The sequence below is a fragment of the Ochotona princeps genome, chromosome 4, assembly GCF_030435755.1.
Source record: "Ochotona princeps isolate mOchPri1 chromosome 4, mOchPri1.hap1, whole genome shotgun sequence".
NCBI classification, from domain to species: Eukaryota; Metazoa; Chordata; class Mammalia; order Lagomorpha; family Ochotonidae; genus Ochotona; species Ochotona princeps.
Window position 1 is genome coordinate 79283075 of NC_080835.1, and position 20040 is coordinate 79303114.

Below are 20040 nucleotides of genomic sequence, written 5' to 3' on the forward strand. Positions count from 1 at the left end.
TCTAGCCTTATTATCTAACATCCTTGTGTCAGCGTAGAAGTCGCCTACGTTCCTAGAAATCCAATACTATCTTTGAAATGGGATCATCTATCCGTGATACATTGCATCTAGGTGGCTATGAATACAAATTGGTTTATGAATGTGAAAGTTTTTGCCTTCCTTCTGCACTGCTTTATTATATCCATCCTACCATACACAGCACACCTCCCTTGGTGCCTAGAGGTGGCACGGGGTCTCCTGGATCACTTTTTGAATCTCAGGTGTGAATGCCTGGCTGATCCTTCATCTGCAGGTAACTGTCATAACAGGTTATTTTGAATACATCACTACCACTTTTCTCTTCTGGAATCCACTGCATGTGACAACTGTTCCTATTCAATCCAGTGTGTTTGAAACTACTTTTAGAGAAGCACTGGGCCAGCTTTCCTGGGTTATCGTCAGTGCCCTGCGTAGGCTGGTATTGATGTTAGGATTCTGAGAGGCCATGAGCTCCCAGAATGTCCAGAGCAAACTTTCAGTCCCAGGAGTGACACCCCAGATTGAATCAGCTTTGGTTCTTCCATAACTAATTAGATGGCGCAGCAGGCCTGCCTCAAGGCCCAAGGCATCGATTCAGTGCCTGTAACAAGCCTAATGAAGTGTCTTCACCATGCTTCAGGATGCCAATTCCCCTAGATGGCCCTGAGATGTAAAACTAAGAAGTATCAGAACCTACACGATCAATTCACAGACACAATGGAATACAAGAAAAAAAATATGATTTTCAAGGATGTACTTAGGTTGTCTCAAGTCCTGGATTTGAAAGTGACCTTGATATATCAAATAATTTGTTCTCAGATTCTACAGTGGCTTGTGATGGAACTATCCCAAGAGTCAGAGTCTATTCGTAAATTCTAAATTCTGGAAGTACCACAATTGTTTTGTCACACATCCAACTATCTAGCAGTTTTCACTGCCCTCATTACTATGAAATATGACTTCTTCATAATTGAATATCATCCATTTGCTGAATATTGCCTTGATCCATGAAGCTTCCATATTAAGTTGGCAATCAGATACGTAGAATGAAAGAAAATTGATGGCGTACCATAAAATTCTCAATATAAACTTGCATTTTATAGAGTGCTATATATTTGGCCATGCATTTTCATATTCAATTTCTCAGAAAAGGGACTCTGCAGTGAAGTTCATGGGCCTGGAACAGAAGGTGGAGGGAAAAGCGTAAAAAGAAGAGGCATTAAAGAGAGGCAAGGTACAGGCTCACAGCATCTCAGAGAAGAAAGATACTTTAAATGCTACCAAGTCCATCCCCTCTCCCTCGTGGAATCCTCTTTGCACGCCTCATCAGTAATTACCTAGTCTCTGCTTAACTGTGTCTAACGCAAAGATGTGTCCCAAGGTCAAGACAGTGTGTCAGCCCCTAGTGGCACCATCTGCTGGAGCACACATTGCTGCATTTAGCTCAGGCTGGCCTCCTGTACGCCTCCCTTCTGTTCTCCCAGTGCACAAGTGCATTCTTCATTTGTGTGACGGTTAGCTAGCAAGGGAGGAGCAGACACAGTCCCCTCCACGCAACTCCTCGCCATGCTAACAATCCAGTACTTTAAACAATGTGAATGCTTCTGTTTCATTTTCAGGCCCTGAGACTTCAGATGAGAACATTCCAAAGGATAAAACACAGGCCCCTGAGTGTTTCAAACAGTACTCTGTGCTCCAGCAGTACCAGCACCACCCTGGAACTTGTGATGAATGAATATTCTTAGGCCCCAGGCCAGGCTCACTAACAAGACGGTTAAATAAACAGTAAAGTTGGAGAAGTGCCGGTCTAGATGATTGTAATATAGGAATGAGGCTTACATAATCCTTTGAATGTGGTCCTAGGACCACAAGACTACAGTTAACTATTAACTATTACAGTTAACAATATTAACCCAGCTCTGTATCTTTTATAATTTTATTTGTGTTACAGTCTCTTCTCATTGCTTCATTTTTCTTTCTGTATTTTTTTCAGCAGGTGTTTTACCTGGTTAACACCTGCGAAGTCTATGCACACGTCTTTTTCATATGAACTGTTGTTCCTCGGCTAGATTTTTCTCACATTTGCACAATTGGTATTTTACACCTAAATATGGGAATATACACATATCATTATCAAATGTTAATCCACCAACTGGGGTAATTTATAAGCTTTATCTCATCAATTGTCAGCTAAGGCATTAATTATCTCTCTTAGCTTCTGTCCTTGCATAATTGGATGTGTGTGGCTCTGTTTTCGATGGGTAAAATCAGAAATCACTGCAAGGCAAAAGGCAGGATGTAGTTGGATCGTTCAAGACTTTTTCTTTACAGAAGTACAAATGCTTACTGGGAATCAGCCTTGAGTTGGAAAGTACCCATGTAATGCCACTGGAATATAGAGACAATGGGTCCACCTTCCTGTTCTCCAGCAGCCCTCTGTCCCATAGGACTTCTGGATCACACAGGGACATCTCCTGCCAGGGCTGCAATTGCTTCAAGGTCTAATTAGTGGGAACAGAGTCCCTGTCTGTTGGTCCCGAGGCAGGTCTGCTTTGCCACCTAATTAGTGATGAAAGAACCGAAGCTAATTCAATCTAGTCTGTCACTCCGTAGACTGAGAAATTAGGGCAGACATCATGAGAACACAGCTATTTCTTGATATTATCAGATAGGACAGCCAACGCCACAAGGCTTTTGTGCTTTGCTGAGATGCTGATGGAATCAAAGAGCAGCTCCAGTCTTGTAAAACATCCACGCTGGAGAGATAGACTCATTGGAAGCGATGCACAGAGCAGTAACAGACTGATACACCGACCTATAGTAAGGATGACTCTTGTTTCTCACTGAGTTTGTATTAATGAGACGGTATTTGAGAATTGGTTCATCGTTAGTGAAATCAGCCAGGTCAAAGATTAAAGGCCAACTAAGATAAAGATTTTTTTTTAATTTAACTTCTGAAGTCATGAATAAATTCTTTTTTTAAAATTACAAAGTCAGATGTACAGAGAGGAGGAGAGACAGAGAAGAAGATCTTCCATCCGATGATTCACTCCCCAAGTGACCACAACGGCTGGAGCTGAGCCAATCCGAAACCGGGAACCAGGAACCTCTTCCAGGTCTCCCACACGGGTACAGGGTCCCAAAGCTTTGGGCCATCCTCGACTGCCTTCCCAGGTCACAAGCAGGGAGCTGGATGGGAAGTGGAGCTGCCGGGATTAGAACCGGCGCCCATATGGGATCCCGGTGTGTTCAAGGTGAGGACTTTAGCCACTAGGCCACGCCGTGGGGCCCAATAAATAAAATTTTTTAACAAGAAAGATCTGTATCTTAAAAATGGCCTTTGGAGCCCAGGATTCAATTTTCAACACCCTTGAGTCAGCTCTGTCCCACAACCAAACTGCCGAGTCACCCGGTTCACTGGCACCCGGTTCACTGCCCTGACCCTTGGTTCTAGCTTTCATCAGCCATTCTGCAGCTGCCTTGTTAGCCGCCTTGCATGAAACTGGTCTTTCAACACTCAAAATCCAGTGGAAGGAGAATCAGAAAATAAACTATCAGTAAATCAGTGAGATGATTTCAGTGACTGATCAAAAATTTCTGCCAAGAATTGAAGTAAGGTGTGTTGCACCTGACATGCAGTGTGCTGCTCTGTATTTGTCCAACAGGGAGCAGTCAGTATTCCTGAATTCTCAGGGAGGAAGTCTCTAGGCAAAGCAACTACTAGGAAGTTTCAGCCTCCCATATGCCAATTTCCCTTTCATAGACAAATAATCTCTCATCACTATGGCATGATCCCCTTACATCTATTTTCCACATGGCCTTCAACAAGGTGTCTGCCCTACCTCATTTTCTATGGGTGTCTTAAATGTTATACTTGATTTGGTATTTTATTAACAAGCATTTTTTTTCCTTTAATATTCATTTATTCATTAATTACATTGCATTACATGACTGGGATTCCCCCACCTTCACCCCAAACCCTTCCCCCATCATGAATTCCTTCACCTTGATGCATAACCACAGCTCAAGTTCCGTTGAGATTCCCTAATTAAAAGTTTACACCATACAGAGTCCAGCATCCCACTTGTCCAGTTCAAGTTCAACGGCCTCTTAGGGAGGCCCTCTCAGGTTTGTAGGCAGAGCCAGCAGAGCGTCACCTCGATCAATTAGAAGCTCCAACATATCATCAGCAACAGTCCAGGTATGATGAGGCTGGTGCAGAGTCCACTGATTGACATAGTCCGTCTTAGGGTTTCCCCTTGTCCAGTTTTCCGCTACAAGCATAAAGCTGAGGTGGTTGATTCATCTACTCCATTTTCCATCTTTTTTTGATTAATGCTTTGATTCCTCCGTTTTGTTCAGGGGAATCCCCCTAAAAAAAACTTTGAGGCATTCCCAGTCCAGGCTCCTACATGTACTACTAGTAAGCACAGTGCCCGCCACCATCCATCACTCCGATCAGCTGATGGTTTTAACCCCTGGGTTGGTTCTCTTCTGAGCCCCGACCTCTATTGGAACCAATGAGTATCGCATCTCTCCCCGGCTCTGCCCATCACACTCTCGTCCCTCACCTAAACCAGTGGGAGGAGTGCTGGTCGGGTGTTGCATTCCCTGCTAGCACAGGCCACTTCACCTTGGCATTTTGTGTTTTATACTGTTTTTTTTTTTTTTTTTTATCGCAACCAAACCCGGCCAGGCCCCCACAAGCATTTTTAAACTCTCTTTTGCTTGGTTGTATGAATGAAATTTCTGGCTTCGGTTCTCTTTTAAGACAACTTCCTTTAAGCTTTTATTTTATAGTAACCTCTGCCTGTTCTTGCTCCTCTGATTGGAATCTGGATCTTTTACCCTGCGTCCCTGTAGAACTTTGAGCCTTTCTTTCTTCTAGAACTTACAATGATATCTTGTTGTTAACATGGTTATTATCACCTCCAGGCCAGGATAAAGTCTCCAGTTGATAGTTTCATCCTAGATTGAGGTACCTAATACATACCTGACACATGCTAGGCCCTTGAGGTAAGTGGATAAGAATTTTTAAAGTGGTTTCTGATTCATATTTTTAACTTTCTATCATTTGGATGGGTCATGCTGAAATATATTTTAATATATTGTTTTCCTAATTACATGATTAAGTCTGATTTCATGTGGCTGTATTTTTACTTATGAAAAGTCACGGCAGGGCCCGGCGTGGTAGCATAATGGTTAAAGTCCTCGCCTTGCATGTGCTGGGATCCCACATGGTCACCGGTTCTAATCCTGGTGGCCCTGCTTCCCATCCAGCTCCCAGCTTGTGGCCTGGGAAAGCAGTCGAGGATGGCCCAAAACCTTGGGACCCTGCACCTGCGTGGAAGATCCGGAAGAGTTCCTGGCTCCTGGCTTCGGATTGGCTCAGCTCCAGCTGTTGTCGTCACTTGGGGAGTGAACCATCGGTCTTCTCTGTCTCTCCTCCTCTCTGTATATCTGACTTTCCAATAAAAATAAATAAATCTTTAAAAAAAGAAAAGTCATGGCATATTTTACAATCTAAATGGAATTCTACTCTATTTAAAATGGCTGAGGTCAACCCATCCCACCTGGACAATGTAAAATTCACTGGGGCTTTGTGGCACTAAATATTTGCAGTTAATCTCTGTTGCACATTTTATTTGATTTTCAACTCCATTTGGCAGTGAACTTCTGATGTTCAAATTAGGAAAACCAAAGTTCACTTATTTAACATTAGTGCTTCATGTTTTCCCTACCATTTATCTACACTGTTTTCCAAGAAACTTCATGAGACATTTTTACCCATTCTCCCATCACATGAGAAGAAACTATGATTTTCCAGGAAAACAAACCTGAAGAAACAGGCAATTTTAGAAATCAGCTTAAAACTCAGAAACAGTGACACTCTTACAGGCATCCGTGACAGAATGAATAATAAGATGTGGAGAAAGAAACAGTCCCTGCTCTGTTCCCCAGAGAGCCTCCTGTCATGGAGCCTTCTTCTGAAATTTCACATTAAACTTTGCTCTTGTTAAAATGCAAATTCACTCAGGAGCGATTAAGTGGCTAATATCTACCAGGTATTTTCCTGAGACTGTCAAGCAAAGGACTCTAAGAGGAATGCAGACACAGGAGAATGTATCACAAAAAGGCTTGGGACCCTTCAGTTCTGATGAGTTCTGATCTCCGCAGAGAAGTGGGGGCCCGAGGGCAAGCTTCCCACAAAGCACTGCTCTCTTCCTATTGGTAAGTCAGCTTTCAGCTTCAATGCTGCAAAAACCTTTCATGATTTCCTGATGGCATACCATAAAATGTGAACAAATAAATCCCTTATCTAATTCAGAATTCAGAGTGAAATATTCTTAACGTGTTGATTTTCAGTATGGAATTGATTCTGGCCAGTCATTCATTAGGAATGGGCAAAATAGCCTTAAATATTCAATAGTTGTGCTAGGTCCAGCCATCTATTTACATATGTCTTTCTAAGAATCACCAGGAGTAATTTTGCATTTATCTATCTAAGTTCTGGCTAGTGTTGGGTTTAACACTAAATTATTCACAGGCAATTTTTATCTTAATGCCAAATTAGGATTCCACATTCTGTTTGTCAAATACTGAATAATTTGGGTGGTTTGCACCAGTTTTACTAAAAGTGTTGAGGGAAAGGCATAGGATTTACAGGTGAAGGCATTGGAGATCGCTGAAGGGGGAAAAAAAGAGTAAAACCTAAATGAAGAAAATAAATCCTGAATGAAAGAGCCATCTTTTTAAACCAAAAGTGCTGGTCTGGGCAGCTGACTAGAGAGAAGCTGGAGCTGGAAGCAATGAAGGACCATGATGGAGCTCATGCCAAGCTCCAGGATTGTGTGCAGCCCTTTGCATCCGATCATCTCACTGAACCATCTCAACACCTACTGTGAGAATCAGCCTCATCTACCCCGGGGCTCCAGAGCCCTCTCTTACCCTCTTAGATCACTCACACAGGCTGCTCTGGTCTTCATCATATAAAAATACTTGTAAAGGTTTCTGGAAAATAGAATTTTTTGGTGCAAACACTTTTAAAATCCATCTACATGTTTTTTTTCCTCATAAACTTTTTGAAGATGTACTTTTTTTTTCCAACTAAGCATTTCAGGATCATAAGCAGCCAGAGCTACTGGAAATATTTTCTAATATAGATTCTCACAGACCACACAGACTCCAGGTTCTGGCTGGGGCCGGGACTGGAACAGGACTTTCTCAGATCTTCAGGCAGGAGGATCACCCCAAGGGGATAGCACTACTTTGGGGGTGGGTGCCTAGGGCAGCCAGGATAGACTGCCATAGTGAGATCAGTGGGGGTTGTGGCAGCTGCGGTGTATACCTGGTTCTGTGCAGACATGTGACTAACTGATTCTATTTAAAAAGGATAGGGGCTGGTGTGATGACTCAACTGGCTATTCCTCCAACTTCAAGGGCCAGCATCCCACAGTGGGCACCGGTTCATATCCTGGAAGCTCTGCTTCCCATTTAGCTCCCTGCTTATGACCTGGGAAAGCACTGGAGGATGGCTGAATGCCTTGGGATCCTGCACCTGTGTGGTGATTCAGAAGAAGCTCCTGGCTGCTGGCTTTGGATCAGCTCGGCACCTACCACTGCAGTCCTTTGGGGAAGTGAACCAGTAGATGGAAGACCTATCTCCTGCCTCTCCTTCTGTGTTAAAGCTGCTTTTCTCATAAGAATTAATGAAACTTTCTTTAAAAAGAATAAATCTGCATTTCCCACTGACTTTGAGTCGTGGCTGGTGACCTAGTGGGGTTCTGTGTGCTTCTCTAGGACTCTGAGGCACATACACGCAATCCATGTAACCACAAACTGCAGGGTACAAGCTGCCTGGGTGACAAACTCCTAGGTCCCTGGCACTGGGTACTTCTCTGCTCTCCCCATGGTGGTGATACAGTCTCCTGGGGTTGCATGGTGGGACACTGTGACTGTGGAGGCCTTGTGTACAAAGACTGTGGGAACTCTGTGGCTGCGTGTCAGTAGGTGGCGTGCAGCTGAGGCTCTGGGCAGTGTGACTGACAGCAGGGCTTAGAGATCCCTGTTTTCTCACCAGGGATCTCTACAGGATTCTGCAGTCCTCTGCAGTCAGGCAGAGGACTGCACCAACCTTTTTGTGATACAACTGTTATCATGGGTGGAGGTCATAGTAATTGTGGATGAATCCTGGGGTGTTGACGACCTGGAAAGAGCTGTGGGGAGGATGTGATTTGCTAATAGTTATAAGCATTGCTTCCCCAGTGCTGACAAAAGAGGAGGTTCAGCTCACCCAAAATGGGTGGCACCCTGGACTCTCACCCAATATTACAGTGTGAAGATGAAGAGATAGATTTAAGTGCCTGGAATTGAATGGAAAAAAAATGAACACAAGATTACTCCAAAGCACAATTTTTTGAGATAAAGAAATCCATACATGATACGGATTAAAAAAAAATCTGCAAACATTGATATTTTGAAGACAATTCAAAATGAAGTATTATAATTGAAGGATTTAATATGCAAAATAGAATTATTACCTTAAGAAATTGGAAATGTATCAAATAAATGATTTGCCAGTACATCTCAAAGACCTAGGAAAATAACAATAAATCAAGCCCAAAGTTGAACGAAGGTGGAAAGAAATAATTGAGAATCAAAATACACATCAAAAACTACACAAAAGATCAACGAATTACAGAATTAGGTTTTTTTGAAAACATATACAAAATCAATACTCCTCTGGCAAGTAATCAGAAAAAAATGGAGTAAAGACACAAATCAAAATTAGAGATGCAAAAGGAGATATAACCAAAGATATAAAAGACCATAAAGATATAAAAGGAATTATAAAGAATTATTGCAACAGCTAGAAACCAGCAGATTGTAAAATTTAGAACAAATGGATAGATTCCTGGAAACATACAATCTACCTCAATTGAATGATGATGACATAGAAAACCTAAATAGACAATTAACTGAGATGGAGATTGAAACAGTAACAAAGACCTCCCCAACAAAGAAAAGCCCAAGACTGCATGGTTCTACTGTTGAATTTTGACCAAACTTTTATAGAAAAACTAATTTCAATGCTTCTCAAACTATTCAAGCAGTTGAAATGGAGAACATCCTCCCAAATGCCTTCTATGAAGCCAGAGTCACTTTAATCCCCAACCCAGACCAGGGTACAACAAAGAGAACAACAGATCATTATCTTTGATAGACACAGATGTAAAAACTCTCAACAAAATACTAACGAATAGAATCCAACAACATGTTAGGATGATCATTCTCTTAGACTAGGTAGGATTTATCCCCAGTATGCAGAGATGGTTCAACATATGCAAATCACATTAACAAATCGAAGTATAAAAAATAATTATAAAAATAGACACAGAGGAAACATTTGAAAAATGCAGTAATCTTTCATGATTAAAACTTCAGCAAACTAGCTATAGAAGAAACATATATGAAAAGCCCACAGTGAGCATCATAATGAGTGGAGAAGAGTCGCAAGCATTTCCATTATGATCTGAAATCAGATAAGGATGCTCACTTGAACCACTGTCATTCAGTGCAGTCCGGGAAGTTTTAGCCAGGGACATGTTGCAAGAAAAAAGAATCAAAAAATACAATTTGGAAAGGAAGATGTCAAGTTATTCCTGTTTAGAAGTGACATGATTCTTCTGGGGAAACAAACAAATAAAAAAACTATTGGAACACGTAAGAGATCTTGGTAAAGTTGCAGGCTATAAAATCAGCACACAAAAATAAGCACTTCTTTGTGTACACAAATAATGGCATTGCTGAAAAAGAACATGTAAGATCAGTTCCTTTCACAATAGCTATGAAAACATCTAAATGTCTTGGAATAAATTTAACCAAGAATTTGAGGAGTCTCTATGATAAAAATCAGAGAACGTTAAAGAAATACAGGAAGACACCAAAAAAATGGAAAAATATTCCATCTTCTATGGATTGGTAGAATTAATATAATCAAAATGTCTATACTACCAAAAGAAATTTACAGATTGAAAGTAATCTCAAATGCAGTTCTTTGTGGACAAATGGGCCCAACTGGAAACCATAACGCTAAGGGAAATGAGCCAATCCCAAAAGGTTAGATGCCACATGTTTGCCTTAATTTAAGATGAAATGATGTCAATATGAAAAACAGTACCAGTAAAACGTAATATTATCTCAACCTCAGCCTATCCTACATGCAATAAGATATTGTGAAATAACCAATGAACCAACGATCAATGTGAGTCAGACTACTTATGATCTACATCAAAGAATTGTAAAACCTAATATACTTTTAATACCCTATGTTATTCCATAATGGAGTGGGAGAGCAGAGAAATCTTCCATCTCCCTAGAATGTGTGAGGTAGATGTGAAATACAACCTACCAGGATCATAACTGGTAACTCACAGACAACGGACTCACGTCAGCATTAGATAATAATTAAACTACAAAGACATATGGGGGAATCAAGAGCGAACCTGACAACCTCTTAATAGGAGGTCATATGCAAACAGCAGGGGGGGACCCCAGAGTGGAGCAGCGGGACAGGAAGGGGCTTGTATCCTAACCCTGAAGACTCCCGGATCCTCACCAAGGACTATCAGTATCAGCACCAAGGACTACATTCCAACTGCCAAGGAGACCACAGGGAATTGGAGAGCCCTCAGAGGCCAAGAACTCAGGTCATCCACTCCCGCTTAAATCTACCACAAGGGATAGAAGAAGCCCAAATTCTCCCTTGCAGGATCCAAGAGCAACAGAACAACAGCTAAGAGCCCTGAGCAGTTCGCAGAAACAGAAGAACAGTAAACTTTCTTCAGGACTATGGAGGGGAGCTCTCTCTGGTCCTCGCTTGGTTCCAACTTTGGGTCCACACCCTCTCTGGCAATGACCATCAGGATCGCTCCAGAAAACCCTCAAAACAAACAAATAACCAAACAAATAAACAAAAAATCTAGAATAGATAGACAGAGAACAACAAGGAAAGCCCAGAATCAGACAGGAAACGGTCAGCATGGATTCACTTATTGCTTACTAGGTGGGACACAAAGATTAGTTACTCTTCACTAGGGCATTGAAGATTTCTCTGCAAACCCCTCCTAAAATTGTTATGCACCTAAGCTGTTGACATATGTCTTGTTAGAGTTATAAGCCAGTCTAGACTTCCTGAAAAAAAAAAAGCCAGGTTCAGCAAAATTATGCTTCAACACTATAAAAAGCTAAATATTATAATGAAAATAGACACGAGATAGCTGAATAGTAATCTATAGCCATTTAAAGGTGTAAAGAACCCGTTATATATAAACTAAAATTGAAATGTCAATGAAGAAGTCACAGGATGTGGTTAAGAACTTGCATTTTTTTAATATATTGGTTACTCAATACTATGCCAATTAACTCTATAACGTTATAAATTGTTGCTAATGTTATGTTGGAGCTTTTAATTGATCGGGATGATACTCTGCCGGCTCTACCTTCAGACCAGAGATGGCCCCCCCAAGAAGCCATTGAACTTATCTGGACAATAAGATGCTGGACTCTGTGCTTGGTATATGCTTGTAATGAAAGAATCTCAACTGAACTTGAACTGTGGTAATGCAACAAGGTGGAGGAATCCACCATGGGGGGAGGGTTTGGGGAGGGGTGGGGGAATCCCAGTGCCTATAAAACTGTGTCACATAATGCAATGTAATTAATAATAATAAGAAAAGAAAGTAATCTCAATGAAAATACTGTGACATTTTTCTCAGATCTAGAAAAAGGTTGCTAAAATTTATACTAAAACAAAAGAGAACCCAAATAACTTCAGCAATCTTAAACAACAAAAGCAGCAGGAAACATCATCTAAAACTTCGAGGTGCACTACAGTACAATGGTAATCAAAATAGCCTCAAATTGACACAACAGACTTGTAGCTGAATGAAACTGAATATAAATCTGAGAAATTAACCCACACTTCTCTAGCAGACTAATATTTGACAATTGAACAGAAATCAATCCAGGAAGAAAGGACAGTCTCTGACAAATGGTGTTGAGAACACTGGATCTACATCGTAGAAGTTGAAACAAGACTCCTACATTAAACTTTACACAAAAGCCAACTCAAATAGATCAAGAGTCTAAATCTATGACCTGATATCAAATACTAGATGAAAACATTGGAGAATCTCTGCAAGACGTAGGTTGGCAACAGCGTTTTAGAAAAAACAACAGGAGCAAAGGCAATCAGAAATTGGAAAACAGATCTACTATATAATCTAGCCATTCCATTCCTGAGAATTTACCCAAATGAAATGATGCAGCATACGAGAGAGTTATTTTATATATCCATGCTTATTACAGTTCAGTTCACAATAGCTAAATTATGGCATCAAGCCAGATGCCCAACAATGGATGACTGATACATAAAATGTGGTATGTAGTCACTATGGAATACCACTCAGCCATTAAAAAAAGAAATCCTGTCTTCTTTTGCAACAAAATAGATGCAACTAGAAACCATTATAATTAGTAAAATAAACCAGCCTCAAAACCAGAAACATGATATCCTTTCTCTGATATATGGCAGCCAGTGCAAAACATTTAAAGTAAAAGAATAAAATGGTCACTTTGCTATTTTTGTGTTTATACACCAGTGGAAATGTGGCCTAGTGGTCTTTCACATTTTGCTTGTTGAATATTATGATCAGTGGCAAGTTAAACCTGTGACTACAGAGTGAGTTACAATTATGACTCTGTAAACACTGTTGAAGAGTTGGAAGTGAGAAGGGTATTGTGGGGGAAGCAGGAGGGCAATGGGAGTAACTTCTGGAACTGTACATATGGAATACATAAAATCTGTTCTCTTTATATTAACAAAAAGTATAAAAAGATTATAAAAAGTAGAAGCATGATGAAGTATAATGTATGTCAAATGAATTTCCCATGTTTAAAATGTACAGTTGACATGTATGAATACCTCTGGAATCATAACTACAATCAAGACAGCGAACATAATCCTTTTATATCCCCTTAAACAGTTCTTTCAAAAAATAAAACCAATGCAGATACATATTCATATCTACGCATCTATGTCTATGTATACAAAATAGAAAACATCTCACGTGATCCTGCAGGTAGTCAGTTGGACACGAGGAATTTGATGGTGTCTGAGAAGCAGAGGAATCCATGGAACACATCTCAGTCTGAAGGCTGGCAGGCTGCAGACCTAGGAAGAACCAGTTTTCCAGTTTGAGTCCAAGTTGGAAAAATACAGCATTTCACATTAAGAAGTTAAGGAAGAGCTGTTCCTTCCTTCTTTCCCTTTTTGTTCTATCCATGAAGTAGGAAGGGCAATATGCTTTATTGAGTACACTAACTCAAATGGACATCACATACTGAAATAATCTCACATGAAAACACAGAATAAGGTTTAGACAAATGTCTGGGCACCTTATGGCCCAGTTAAGTTAGCACATAAGATTATCTCCCACATCCCTCCTCCTGGCCCCACTCGTCAGCTAAGTCAGATAGACTTTTGGCCACATCATATTAGTGTGCACTTGGAATTTCCAAAAATAAAAATTATACTACACACTCTGTATTTTAGTCTTTGTTTTCCCACATAGCAATTCTGTGACTGATCACCCACATTGGTGCTCATTTGTAAAAATCTTTGGCTTTAATTAGGGATAGCCTTTGAACAATGTTTGCTGTACAAGTTATTATTAATACCACCTGTCTTTGTTATTGCCTAATTTAATTTCTACCGTAACAGAAAACACTCAAGGAATGCAGATGGAAAGACCCTGTTTCGGCATCCACTGGGACCAGGTATAACGAAGTGGACCTACTCTGCCCTTGAAAAGCCAGTAACTAATTTTTGGCAGTAACTATTAAGTTAAACATACTTTCCTGAGATTAAAAATTCCAGATTCTTTTAGGAAGATCTGCAGTCTTCCACTGCAACCATCACAGGCACTAACGGCAGATGCATTATTAACACAGACTATGAGCATGTTGGAAATCTTAGAAAGGTAAAGTCTGACTTAATGGCCAGACAGAATCCCACATGTGAGTGACACAGTCTTGGAAGAGCTGTGGTACATAATTCACCTGAATCTTTCCATTTCAAAGGTGAATGTCTTTATTATATTTCAGATATGCAGTGATTACAAGTTCAAAGCCCAAAATCTGTAATTCAGTTCTTTCTTGAGGAAGCACACCATACTTTATAGTAAAATAAAGGTTTAACATTTGATTTGTAGAAATATTATTAAAAAAAAACCCTCACATGTTACATTTGCCCCAAATTTTAAGAATCTTCAAAACAGAACTCAGTAACATCAACCTCTGATCTGGAGGGAGACTGCTTTGCCTTCCCTAAAGCATACTAGATGCTTCAGAAAACTTAAAAAAAAAAATCTGAATTTTGTATAACAATGCAAAACAGCTGTTGCTTCATTAACTCATTCATTCATTCATCATTCACTCAAGAACGAGTTAATGAATCCCTTCCATGTGCCAGGTGCTGGGATAGAGGGGGGATTGTGAAGTACAATGAAGAGAGCAAGAAAGAAGGTAACAGGAGGGCTAGAGGAGAGTGTATACCCCTTCGATGAGGCGTCTTTCTAGTTAAAATCTGAATGGGCACAGTCAGTCTTGGAATTCTCTGGGGAATATGTCCCAACAGCAGAAAAAGCAGGTGCAAAAGTCCCAAGCTAGGATTCTGTTGGAAGGTCTGAGAAACAGCAAAGCAGACAAAAGCAGGAAGCAGAAGGAGATAGGAGGAGACTCAGGACTGGCTGGAGTGTGCAAAATAGTATGAATATGATTTTTTTTATCTGAAGGAGGTATGTTTGTGGGTCCAAGGCAAGTGGGTAACCACCAAAGTAATCTTTAGTGGATTTCTGTACTTTTGGCGTGCCTGGGGTGGGGACCACATCAGGGAAAGGGGAGGGACAGACATTTGCCATTTTTGGGACCCTTGGGCCACTGTTAGAAACAACAATAAAAAAGAAATATACCAATAAGGTAGTAAGAGCAGATTTTCAAAGACAGGTTATATGTTATTAAGTAACTGCTACAGTAGCAGTGATATCCTCTGAAAACCCCCCACAAGCAGTAATTTATTTGTGCAAGTAAGAACCACAATAAAATTTGTTATGTTCTAAAAGCTAGATTTCCAGGATCTCCTTGAAAAGGAAAGCAAAACTAAATGAATCCTTCCTTCTTTTCTGCACTCAGGGCATTAGTTGTTACCCAGAGTGAGTAGGAGAGTATTATTCTTAAGATACTGTGATCACACAGTTATTGCAAGATTTGATTGTGTAAGGTATTCAAGAAAAACTTGGGAAAGAGAAAATAATGATCTGGTTTTTTCTGCTTAAAACCACACTTTTTTTCTAAAGTCAAATTGTATGAAAATAGACACATTTACTTTCTAATGTAGCTCTGTGACCCAGTAAGGTCTGAAATCCTAAGTTTGGGGTGAGGTGCACAAATTTCCCCCTTTCACCTGATGTGCAGAGATAAGCTGTCTTTACAAACTTCACACAATTTTCTATGAATAGGTTTTCTTAAGAGAAAGCCCTTGTTAGAAGTTTGACAATTCATGCTCAGTGAAGATTTTGACACTTTTATGCTTCTATCTTTAGAAAGTGTTGGGCTCACTCAGCCTGTGCCTTCTTGGGAACTTCCCTCTTTCTCTTCTATCACGTAATTCTTCAGGAATAATCATTTCCCATGACATAACCTTGTTCCTGTCTCTTCCTTCTATTGCCAGCCACTGCAATGATCCAGCAGGAAGGGGAGGGGAGGGGGGGAGGGGAGGGGAGGGGAGGGGAAGGGGGAAGGGAAGGGGAGGGGAAGGGGGAAGGGAAGGGGAGGGGAAGGCAGGGGAGGGGAAGGAGGGAGGGGGGGAGGGGAGGGGAGGGGAGGGGAGGAGAGGAGAGGAGAGGAGAGGAGAGGAGAGGAGAGGAGAGGAGAGGAGAGGAGAGGATTCTATCTGCTGATTCACTCTCCAAAATTACTGCAATGGCTCATGCTGGGCCAAGCCAAAATGAGGAGACTGGAACTCCCCATCTGAGTGTCCAATGTGAGTGGCCTGGGTGGGAGTAGTTAGGTTATCATCCATCGATTTCTGCATAAACTATCAGGGAGCTGGGCTGGAAGTGGAGCAGCCAGGCTTGAACCTGCACTCTGATACAGAATGCTGCCACTAATGCCAAACCCATGAAGGGTGTTTTAATAAACAATGTAGTGGGCTGCCTCAAAGTATGGACAAGCACATTATGATGGCTGTAGTTTCACATCATAACAATGAAAGCTGAGAAATATCACAAGGCAGGCATTCCTCCACAGAAACATTTCAGGTAACAGCAACTGTAAAGTTTGCTTTTGGATAAAAATGACAGACTTATGATAGAATATGTCTAATGATCAGGTAGTGAAGGGGACTAGGTACCCAGGAAGCTGATGAGTATGCAGCAGTGGGTGAGTCAAACATACAGTGGGGACAATTTGGGGATCAGAGAGACCTGAATGAATCACAACACTTTTTCCCCATCAGCTCTGTGTGGTGTTAGAAAATTGCTCTATCCTGCTGTTTCAGGCAAGTTTAACAGCCTTCCAAGACTTCTGTTCAAGGGGAGCTAGAAGGTTTTAATTTTTTTAATAGAGACTTTTTTCTTGGTAGACATATTGTTTAATCAGTCTTACTCATATCCTAGATTTCCCTCATTACTGCTATGACTCTTACCATTAGGAAAGCAAAGCAAGGACAATGTACTTCTCATTTTAAGATAAAAACATCGAATGGGAAAAATAAAAATATAAGAAGAACAAGAAGTGAGACTATAAGAAACACATTAAAAACAAACTAAATAGGGTTTAAATGGGCAGCTTTCTTAAGTTAAGACACATATATCCCACACCAGAAGATTTAAGTTTGGTTCCAATTCTGATTTCTTTCTCTAGACTCCTGCAAATGTAGCCCCAACATGGCAGCAGAGATAATCTATGCAATTGGGTTTTTGTTCCCATGTGGAAGACCTGTACAGAATCCCCAGGTTGTGGCATAGCCCAGCCCTGGATGTCATAGACATTTTTGGAGTGAACCTCTGATGTGAGCTCTTTCTGGCTTTATGTCTGACTCCTGCCACATAAATCTAAAAATTAACCAAAGATATAAAATCTAGAAAGACCAATATTCTAGAAATAAGGAAACTATTTAAAAGTTAATTTCTACCAGAATTTGAAAGCATAGGAAAAAGATTAAAGTAAAATAAAAACCATATACATATACAAATACAAGTTACAACATAAAATAAGAATTAAGGCTTCTGAAAGGCAAGTTCCTAAAAAGGGAAATACACAGAATAAATTGGAAATCAAAATTTCCAAACAAATGTAAATGTGCAATGGTATATTATCTACAATAGAGAGTAAAATCATGGTTGAAAACATTCTGTGCTTATGAGTCTTTAAAAAGGCCTCCTAAGCATGAACTTCTTTCACAATCAAATGCCAATCCTAAGTCACTGGCCATTCACTCAACTCATTTGTTTGCTTTGTTCGTATCTTTAAATCCCTGAGTCTCAAATCCTGTAGGCATAGGTTCTTAATATTTCTAGAATATGAAGAAACATATGCTTAGTGAATGCATATTGAAAGAAACATTTTGAGAGATGTTTATGTAAATTGGCTCACTTGATTCTCATAATCCAAAGAGCTATATTTACTCTCAATCTGCCACAGGGTATCTGAGGCTAAGAAAGGTTAAGTGATTTTGTCCAAGATTACAAAGATATTAAATGCTAACTTTCCATTAGACCATGATAATGCCAAAGCCTCTGAGTGCCATTTGCGTAATACACACACACATACACACATGCAACCACCCCACCCCCGACCATATTCGCAAGCACGAGCAAGGCTGCCTTCATGCATTTCACAGTAATCTTCATTTTGACTGCACAAAAAACATTAGGCCCTAATCAGGTCTCAGAATTCTGCAGGGCCATGCTGCTGAAGTCAACTACTTTCACACTCAGGATGTAAGAAAACTATAGCAGCTAGCTTCTCAGGTGCTGACGCTAATGACAAAGCATTTCACCACTGGGGCTTTGCATGAACGACCTAAGCATGTAAAAACCCTTGAACAATCTAAGTGGACTGTGCTGGTATCATTATGTCAACAGCATATGGAAAAGAACAAAAAGCTGGATTTGGTGGAAGTTTATTTTCTATCATGTTGTTAGGAATGCTTGCTCTTCCTTCCAGGGCAAGCAGTGTGTTTGGGAGGATCAAGTGAGAGCCTGGTGTGGAACAGTGTGCATGGTACAAGCAGCTTTAGAGTCAGAAAGATGTGAAATTGAATCTCGGCTTTGCTATTTACCAGCTGTGTGACCATGGCAATTTAATTAAACTTTATAACCAAAGACTTCCATTTTCACATGGGAACAATAGAGTATTGCCTATTACATAGGTTCCTTGTGAGGTTCAAATAGGTTACTGGCTCTAAAATAAACAGTTGACATTTAATCCACAAAGAACGGAAATCAAGCAGTACTTCAAGGACACCCCAGGAAAGGAGGAGAGAGAGTGTTGGAGACATTGTTTCCTCAGCTGAAATCTGGGTACACATGGGGCAAGCACCTGGTGCCTCAGTGAAACTATGGATCCTGGAGGGAGTTTCATTTGATGATTTTTTTTAAATCTAAAAATCCCTTGATTAACACTCAGTGAGTTCCATGCAGAAATATTAGGTGTTTTATACTTTGTATGATCCCTTGAGATGCTTCTCATGGACTCTGACCCCAAGCACTTGTTTGAATAATCACTTGGGTATTTGTGAATCTGTGGCACAATTGCCCGGCTTTAAAGAGACACTCAAGGCATGAACTGTGGTCAACTACTTTCAGTTCTTTTTCTTTCATCTTTTTGTATATTAGACAAATCACACATCTCTGGGCCACACACTTATTTCCAAGTGGATACTGAAAATATGGAACTGGACCATATGTATATTTATTATTCATTTATTTTTGGCAATCCCACTTACACCTCTAAGATTCACATGGACCCAGTAGGGAAAGCATTGTGTGGATTAGAAATGGACTCAAAATTTCCTTCTCTTGTCTATTGTCATAAATTCCCAGGTCTGATCATTTTTTTCTTTAATTTAATTTCTTAGCTGAACCAATAGTCTTGGGTTCCTCATTAGAGCCAATGGAATTTTTTTTCTATGGGGCAACAGGCTGCTCAGTGAAGGAGCACAGAGTACTTCAGCACAAACAAGTTCTAGGGCATAATATCTGTCAGTCAAGCCTTTTGACAGTAGCTGGATAGCAGTCAACTCAAGGTAAAAGTGTCTGGCAGGGGCAGGTACCCTGGGATTCCATTTGGCTGCCTGAAAGAAAATACTCATCTTGTTGGTTATTTTCATTTTAATAGGAGTAGCTTTGGGAGGATGAAACATATGTTCTAGAAGGATGTTTTTCCTCTTCTTTGCTGAGGCAAAATAGTATGCATTTAGTGTATCCAAGAAACACATAGTTAGATACTTGAAATATATTAATACGAAATTTTTTGATAATTAAAATATATCACAATCCAAAGGAGAAATCTTCTGCACAGGTGGAGAGTCTGTGGCTATTATTTGGTAAGTCATAACTTCATAAATTACATTTTAGCTTAATTAAAGAAACATCTCAAAATGATACATACACACAGAGATATGGCTGGTTGACAGATATGTTATGCCAACAAAATTCACCTTCACAAAACTCTGTTGAAAATAGTATCTCATAGGCTCTTCAGCAAGAAATGACTGACATTATTTTCATCATCATCTGTGCCCCATGCCATGATTTCATACATTACAATGAAACTAAGAAGCGTAGACTTAAGTCACGGCTCTGATTGCTAAGAACTGGAATTGGTATGTGATAAATTAAGAGCTCCTGACTACATCCTTTGATTCTGGCAGAGTTCCTAGAACTAAATTATGACAAC

The 20040-nt window shown here is 40.2% G+C and overlaps 1 long non-coding RNA gene across 1 annotated transcript in view; it reads right to left on the reverse strand.

Moving 5' to 3' along the window:
- Nucleotides 1-1139: 1139 nt before the first annotated feature.
- Nucleotides 1140-20040, reverse strand: part of LOC131480095 (uncharacterized) — a 46495-nt gene continuing 27594 nt past the window's right edge. Inside the window, exons 2-3 of the long non-coding RNA XR_009245249.1 lie at nucleotides 13149-13252; nucleotides 1140-1195 (exon numbers count right to left, since the gene is read on the reverse strand). This is a non-coding gene — a long non-coding RNA (uncharacterized LOC131480095). The remainder of the gene's footprint in view (nucleotides 1196-13148; nucleotides 13253-20040) is intronic.